We start from the raw sequence: 8,765 nt of genomic DNA, 5'->3' as shown, positions 1-8,765 counted from the left end.
AATAGGTGGGCATGTGCAAACAAGCCTGAAACAGAGAGAAAAGTGAAATGTAGAATCTCTGAAACCTTCTCATCTAGATGCCATCAGTTAAATCCTTTAAAAGCAAACAGGAACGAACTATCTGTATTTGTGTAAGGGAAGGCCTTCCAGGAAGTTTGCTCATGTGGAGGGAGTGCACACTCATGGAATGCTATGGACTGACAGCTAATATATGGGAAATATACTTTGAAGTTGACCTTACTGATCCTTATATTCAGTATTCAATATTACTGCGGCTACGTTTTAGACTTGACAAGACCAAAGTTGATTTGACTATTAATCATTCAGCTAAGGCCAATATGAACAACAAGTCACAGCTAACTTGGTTTTCCTGTGTGTCTCGTTAACTATTACAATTAAAATGTATTTATAGATCAGGCTGGAGGCCTAACTACCGTAGCTTTTAAACTGATGAGCATATGTAGTTCCTTGTAAATCTGAATGGAAGTCAGTTATTGCATGAAGACCATTTCTTCAGTATGCTAGATCACATGGCTATCTTGCACTTCAGTTATTCAATACGTCTGTGTTCAAATTATGTTTTCCATTAAAACACAAGAGTCTGCTGGATCAACCCAATGGTTCTGTTCTCATTGTGGACAGATACCTGTGGGAAGCCAGCAAGCAGGATATGCAAGAGCACGCCAGAAACTGGTATTCATAAGCACACTTCCTCCAGCAGTACAGTGGTACCTCTGGTTAAGAACTTAATTTGTTCCGGAGGTCCGTTCTTAACCTGAAACTGTTCTTAACCTGAAGCACCACTTTAGCTAATGGGGCCTCCTGCTGCTGCGCCGCCGCCAGAGCATGATTTCTGTTCTCATCCTGAAGCAAAGTTCTTAACCTGAGGTACTATTTCTGGGTTAGCGGAGTTTGTAACCTGAAGCGTCTGTAACCTGAAGCGTTTGTAACCCGAGGTACCACTGTAAAGGTAAAAAGGTAAAGGACCCCTGGATGGTTAAGGCCAGTCCAAGGCGACTATGAGGTGCAGCTCTCATCTCGCTTTTCAGGCCAAGGGAGCCGGCGTTTGTCCACAGATAGCTTTCCGGGTAATGTGGCCAGCTTGACTAAACCGCTTCTGGCGCAACAGGACACTGTGATGAGTGCCAGAGCGCAAGGCAATGCTGTTTACCTTCCTGCCGCAGCGGTACCTATTTATACTTGCACTGGTATGCTTTCGAATTGCTAGGTTGGCAGGAGCTGGGACAGAGCAAACGCAAGAGGCTCGATGGTTTAGACCACAGCGCCACCCGCGTTCAGCAGTCCTAGCTAGTAGCTGCTGATAGCCTAGTCTTCCATGAATTTTCCTAATCTTCTTTTAAAGGCTTCCAGGTTGGTGGGCATCACTGCTTCCGGTGGGAGCAAGTTCCATAGTTCAGCTATGTACTGCATGAATAAGTACTTTCTTTTATTTGTTCTGTATCATACAACATTCAGCTTCATTGGATGTCTATGAGTTTTAGTGTTAGAGAGAGAAAATAACTTTTCTCCATTTGCTTTCTCCATGGCACTCATGGTACCTTTCCTGATCTGTGGTATACTCTCTAGTTGAGCTTGTAATGTTGAGTTTTTAAACAATCCCCAAGCATTTTGGAGTGTTTAGACCAGTGTTTCCCTACCTTGGGTCTCCAGCTGTTTTCGGGCTACAGTTCCCATTATCCCTGACCACTGGCTTTTGTGCGGCTGGTGGAATCCAGCCTTCTGTACAAAGTTAAGTGTCAAAGCCATTATCCTGCCCACCTTGCTTCTACCTTGCTCTTTCCTAGCTCCTGGCATACAATGCTTGGAAGGTTTGCCCATGAGGGAATGGTACTCAAACATGCAATAACCATTTCCTGCTCTATTCATTACTTACACAGGCAATATCACAGCTTGACTTATCATTTACTATATTTTTAAAATGTGAGTTGTAAAACTTTTTCTTACATTAGAATTTACAGTTGGTTGAGAATATTCTCCAGAGAATTTTCTAGCAGAGAATATTCTCACCTCACCTCACTACCATAGCTGCCAAGTACCCCATATTTCCCGGGAAACCCCCGTTTTTCCTTACCGTTTCCCGGAGGTCTCACGTTCCAGCTCCTCTCCCGTTAATTTCCCTTATTTTTGTTCCTGTCGGTGGCCATTTTTCTTGTGACGCTTTGCCCATCTATGGGCACCAGAAAATGGCCGGCGCCGGAAGTCACGTCTACGCATGTCCGGAAGTGCGTAGACGCAACTTCCGGTGTCACTTTGCCCATCTATGGGCACCAAAAATGGGCGGCGCAGACACAGGAAGTTGCGTCTACGCACTTCTGGACATGCGTAGACGCAACTTTTCGGTGCCCATAGATGGGCAAAGCGACACCGGAAGTTGCGTCTATGCAACTTCCAGTGTCGCGCGGCTGCTGATCCTGGATTTGTCCGCGGGGTACTTGGCAGCTATGCTCACTACTGCTGTGCTTAGTCAATGCTTGGCTAAAGTGTGGCATCTGAACTGGCATTTTTTTCAGTGGAAATAGAACAGCATGGACATCCATTTACTGGCCGACATTTAATCAAGATTTGGCTATTTCAAAAGGCAGGTAGTTTTAATGTGAAGGAGCTCTTTTGGGTGGACAGAATTTGGAACACCGTTATCTGTAGAAGGCTTCACCTGCTGATCTCAGTGAGCAGACAAGGCTGTGTGGAACAAGACACTGTAAACTGGTCCCAAAAACCTTAAACCTGGCTTGGTAACAAAATGGCAGCCAGTAAATGGCTGTTAATGCTGTTATATTTCCACTGAAAAAATTGCCATATTATTTGATTTTTTCAAGACACCACCTGCTCTTATATGTTTAACTGAACTTTTGCCCTAGATGTTTCTCCCTCAATAGCTTGCTCTACAAGTTAAAGAAAGATAAAGCTTTTAAGTAAGTTAATTCACATTTTAGGCTGGTTCTTTTGTTTCTAATAGACTCATATAGATTTTAAAAAATTCCTTAGCATCCCCCCCCTTTCTTTCAGGGGTCTTTTGCATTATATCATGTCATTCAAAATTTACTTAAATATTACCTTAGGCACAAGATATGAAGCTCTTCCAGGTGGCTTTAAAACTTCTAGAGATTCAATTAATTCTATTGTGTATTTATAAACTTTGTTAGTGTTTTCACCTAAGGCAGGCTATATCACAGGGATTTAAAGGAGGAAACTATGTAAAGGGGAAATTAATCCTGTGCATAATATTTTAAAACGAAGTAGTAGTTTAGTGCCCTATTACTAGCTAACTTATGTTCACCAATTCTATTACCTAGTAACAGGGGTCAGCAACCTTTTTCAGCCGTGGGCCGGTCCACCGTCCCTCAGACCATGTGGGGGGCCGGACTATATTTTGGAAAAAAATAAATGAACGAATTCCTATGCCCTACAAATAACCCAGAGATGCATTTTAAATAAAAGCACACATTCTACTCATGTAAATACACCAGGCGGGCCCCACAAATAACCCAGAGATGCATTTAAATAAAAGGACACATTCTACTTATGTAAAAACATGCTGATTCCCATGAGCCTTAGGTTGCCTACCCCTGACTTAGTATAACATTTTCATTATTTTTTAAAAAAAAGGCCTAAACCTTCTCAGTACCTTCGACAGCTGCTCAGCTGTTATCATTAACATAAAGATTCTACACTGGGTATTTGACTGTGCAATGGGTATGCTTGGTTTACTCACTTTCCAACAGCATCTGCATGTCATGGTGAACAAACATGCTTTCTCATGTTTTCTCCGTTCAGCGTGTTTTCTTTCAGAGCACTTTCAGTACTTTCTAAATTCATGGAATTACTACTTGATTTCCTTGAGTATTTATGACTTATCACGCTACCTTTCTGATTGATTGGGGTGAGGAGCTTCAGGTTCGAAAGCTGAATGCAGCCTTCCAGGCCACGTTCCAGCCTTAGGACCCAACCTAGGCCATGACCCAACCCTAGGGGCATACTCCTCTTTCCTGTGAATACTTTTGCTTGACAGGTACATGATAGTGCCTCTTGCTTGCACTGAACAGAGAAGTAGGTATGTTTAGAAACTTCTGGCTTTTGTGTGGCTGGTGGAATCCAGCCTTCTGTACAAAGTTAAGTGTCAAAGCCATTATCCTGCCCACCTTGCCTCTACCTGGCTCTTTCCTAGCCCCTGGCATACAATGCTTGGAAGGTTTGCCCATGAGGGAATGGTACCCAAACATGCAATTTCCATTTCCTGCTCTATGATTGAATGGTCATTCCTAGCGAGGAATTCTCTCCACTGCTGTAACCCTTCTCAAATAGCATTACTATTACACATTTATTATTCCCTCCTCCTCAATTGTGTGAAGTAGAGATTGTAATTGGGAATGCAGGGATGGGGGACTGAGACCAAGACCAAGGTTTACTTAGGGCCAGCTTATTATGAATAGCTGATGCGGCATAGTGGCCAAGTTAGGGGGAGCGGGTGGTGCAGTGGTCTAAACCACTGAGCCTCTTGGGCTTGCTGATCGGAAGGTCGGCAGTTCGAATCTGCACGACAGGGTGAGCTCCCGTTGCTCTGTCCCAGGTCCTGCCAACCTAGCAGTTCGAAAACACACAAGTACAAGTAGATAAATAGGTACTACTGCAACAGGAAGGTAAACAGTGTTTCCATGCGCTCTGGCTTCCGTCACAGTGTTCCGTTGCGCCAGAAGGAGTTTAGGCATGCTGGCCACATGACCCGGAAACCTGTCTGTGGACAAATGCCAGTTCTCTCAGCCTGAAGCGAAATCAGCACTGCAACCCCATAGTCACCTTTGATTGGACTTAACCGTCCAGGGGTCCTTTAACTTTTTTTTACCTTTTTAGTAGCTAAGAGACTAAGCTGTTATTTTTGCAAATCCTCAGACACAAGACGTGTGACTATTATGTTTGTTGCCATTCGTTTGGTTTCTTTAACAAAATCAGTTAAATATATTTACAAAAAAAGTATATCTGCATGTTTTTTTTAATACTGCAGAGAACTGTAAATAAAACCGACGTTTACAAAGAATATAAAATGTACATTAAAGCTGCCAATAAAAATCAATGTTAAAAGCAAAATGAACAACGTCAACGGTTAGAAGTATACATTATAAGCTAAAATTACAGGTTAAAATACATGCAAATTTTACATGTCTGGGTAGGCCCGCCTAAACAGAAAAGTTTTTAGAAGGTGCCAAAAAGATTACAGGAAAGATGGCTGCCTGATATCAATGGGAAAGGAGTCCCAGAGTGTGGGAGCTAAAAGATCAGGTCCTGAAGTGCAGAATGAACATTATATGGCACTTGTAAAAGTGCCATTCTGCAGATAAAAATGGTTGAGTGGGCGCATATGTGTATAACCTGGTCCCAAAATGATAAGGGCTTTATATACTAATAACAACACCTTAAAAGATGACCTGATTGCTATGAAATCCAACTCAGTGGTGTAACGTTGGAAAATGTTGATCACTTCTCCTACCTAGGCAGTTACCTTTCCACAAGGTACCTTTCCAGCATCGCCTGAGCTCTACGAGTGCGGCTTTCTCCCGATTGAAGTGCAGAGTGTTTGAGGACTGGGACATACGCAGGGAAACCAAAATGCTTGTTTACAAAGCTATTGTACTACCAACATTATATATGCTTGTGAAACATGGACCACTTATAAACGCCATCTCCAACTCCTCGAAAGATTCCATCAACGGTGTCTCCAAAAAATTTTACACATCACTTGGGAAGACAGGTGAACTAATATCAGTGTACTGGAAGAAGCAAAGATCACCAGTGTTGAAGCAATGATTCTTCAACATCAACTTCGTTGGACTGGTTATGTTGTGTGGATGCCTGATGATCGTCTTCCAAAGCAACTACAGTACTCTATTCTGAACTTAAAAATGAAAAGCATAATGCAGGTGGTCAAGAAAAGAGGCTTAAAGACTGCATCAAGGCAAATCTAAAAAAATGTAGTATAAACACTGACAACTGGGAAACCCTGGCCTGCAAGCGCTTCAGTTGGAGAACAGCCTTTATCAAAGGTGTCATGGGCTTTGAAGACACTCGATCTCAGGACGCAAGGGAGAAAAGTGCTAAGAGGAAGGCACGCTTGGCAAATCCACACCGTGATCCATTCCCACCCGGAAACCAATGTCCCCACTGTGGAAGGACGTGCGGATCCAGAATTGGACTCCACAGTCACTTAAAGGTAAAGGTAAAGGGACCCCTGACCATTAGGTCCAGTCGTGACCGACTCTGGGGTTGCGCGCTCATCTCGCATTATTGGCCGAAGGAGCCGGCGTATAGCTTCCAGGTCATGTGGCCAGCATGACAAAGCCGCTTCTGGCAAACCAGAGCAGCACATGGAAACGCCGTTTACCTTCCCGCTGTAGCGGTTCCTATTTATCTACTTGCATTTTGACGTGCTTTCGAACTGCTAGGTTGGCAGGAGCTGGGACCAAGCAACGGGAGCTCACCCCGTCACAGGGATTCGAACCGCTGACCTTCTGATCAGCAAGCCCTAGGCTCAGTGGTTTAACCACAGCGCCACCTGGGTCCCTCCACAGTCACTTACGGACCCATTAAAACCGTGTTTATGGAAGACAATCTTACTCGGATACTAGTGATCGCCGAAGAAGAAGAAGACCTGATTGCTATGAACACTCTAGGTAGGAGAAAGGTTAAACAACACTCTCCCACTTGCTGCTGCTGTGAATAAATTTATAGCCCTCCACAGCAGCATTTTAGTTCTTAAAACATTTCAGAGATCCACTGTGGAGTTTGCGTCTTAAATGAAGAGAAAGGGGGAACTAATGCTCCAGAATTTCAGTGATGCAAGTGCACCATGGGCAATCTCAATATCCAAACCTCAGTCATGCAGTGCATTGTTTTGTCCTTGACCAAATTTGGTCATGGGATCCTGGAGAACACGGACACGTCATGCATGAAGCAGCAGTGCAGCAAATGTTTTGTGTATACAGTACCAAGCTTCATAGCAAACCCAGAAAAGTAATTTTGAAATTTGGTGGAGGTAGAAGACGGAAATGATACAGGATGGATCTGGTTGAGCATTTTAAATCTGAAATGCCAAATCAAAGTGGCTTAACAAGTGGCGCTGTGGTTAAACCACTGAGCCTAGGGCTTGCTGATCAGAAGGTCGGCGGTTCGAATCCCTGTGACGGGGTGAGCTCCCGTTGCTTGGTCCCAGCTCCTGCCAACCTAGCAGTTCGAAAGCATGTCAAAATGCAAGTAGATAAATAGGAACCGCTACAGCGGGAAGGTAAACGGCGTTTCCATGTGCTGCTCTGGTTTGCCAGAAGCGGCTTTATCATGCTGGCCACATGACCTGGAAGCTGTACGCTGGCTCCCTCGGCCAATAATGCGAGATGAGCGCGCAACCCCAGAGTCGGTCACGACTGGACCTAATGGTCAGGGGTCCCTTTACCTTTACCTTTACTGCATTCAGCTAAATTAGATGAACTACAGAAGTTTACTCATCTCAGAAGGAAAAAGAGCCCCACTTCACATCCACATAAGGCAGGCTGTGTGGGAAGTCCTGGATATTCCAGCCTTTGAGGCATTAAAAACAAACAAGCACCAATGACTGGAAGTGGAAAGAAGAGGCAAAGCAAGCTCTAAGATGTTTAAATAAAAGTAACCTCCCAATGGACTATTATCCTTAAATGGATTCATTTAATTCATATCATTTACATTTGCCACTTAAATGACCAGTGTTCCTAGAGCCTGGTGATCTTTGAAATCACCATGTCACATGTGAAATGCTGCAGATGTGGAGGCCAACCACAGCTGTTTTCCAAAAAGTGTCTAGGGAACAGTGATGAGCAGATGGACACAGGAACTATACAGATCTAAATGGATTCCACCGCCAAGTTGCCTAGACACAGCCAGAGGCATATACTGTACATGTGGGAGAAGGCATATTTTTGTTTATGTATTGCATTTATATCCTACCTTTTATCCAAAGAGCTCAAGGCGATGTACAGTGGTACCTCGGATTAAGAACTTAATTTGTTCTGGAGGTCCATTCTTAACCTGAAACTGTTCTTAACCTCCCGCTGCCACCGCGCCACGATTTCTGTTCTCATCCTGAAGCAAAGTTCTTAACCTGAGTTACTATTTCTGGGTTAGCGGAGTCTGTAAGCTGAAGCGTCTGTTACCTGAAGTGTCTGTAACCAGGTACCACTGTACACAGTTCTTCCCATCCTCCTCACAACCCTGTGAGGTAGGTTATGCTGAAAGGCCAGTGACTGGCCCAACTTCACCCAGTGCCTACCCTTGCTGGATGAGCAGCAGCTGAACATGCAAATGAGTACAGGGAGCATAGTTCCTGACCCAATCCAGGGCTGCACACCTAACAACTCTATGCCAGCAACAATGCCTGACCAGTGTTAAAAACTGAGGTATGAAAGCTAGGAGCTAAATGGCAACTTAAACCTAGGTTATGGGCACCACAACAGAATGTCTAGGCACACTTTTTAAAATAAGAATACAAAGCTGAAAATGAATGAACTGCAGCTAAAATCTTATGTTCGTTTTTCACATTGTCTAGTCCTCATCAAAAGACTGCAAAAAAAGAAGAAGCCATGCTTCCCCTGCCTGCCCCCTTAATAGTCTTATGAGGGTCCCTCAAAACGCTGCCTTTCTTTAAGGCCAGCTGAGAGGCAGAACCTATCAGCTTGCCTGACGCTGCAGTGATTTCTTGGAAGTCCAGCAGGCAGGAATTTCTCCTT

The sequence above is a fragment of the Zootoca vivipara genome, chromosome 8 (assembly GCF_965207765.1).
Source record: "Zootoca vivipara chromosome 8, rZooViv2.hap1.1, whole genome shotgun sequence".
Taxonomy (NCBI): Eukaryota; Metazoa; Chordata; class Lepidosauria; order Squamata; family Lacertidae; genus Zootoca; species Zootoca vivipara.
Note: the sequence above shows the minus strand (reverse complement) of the source record.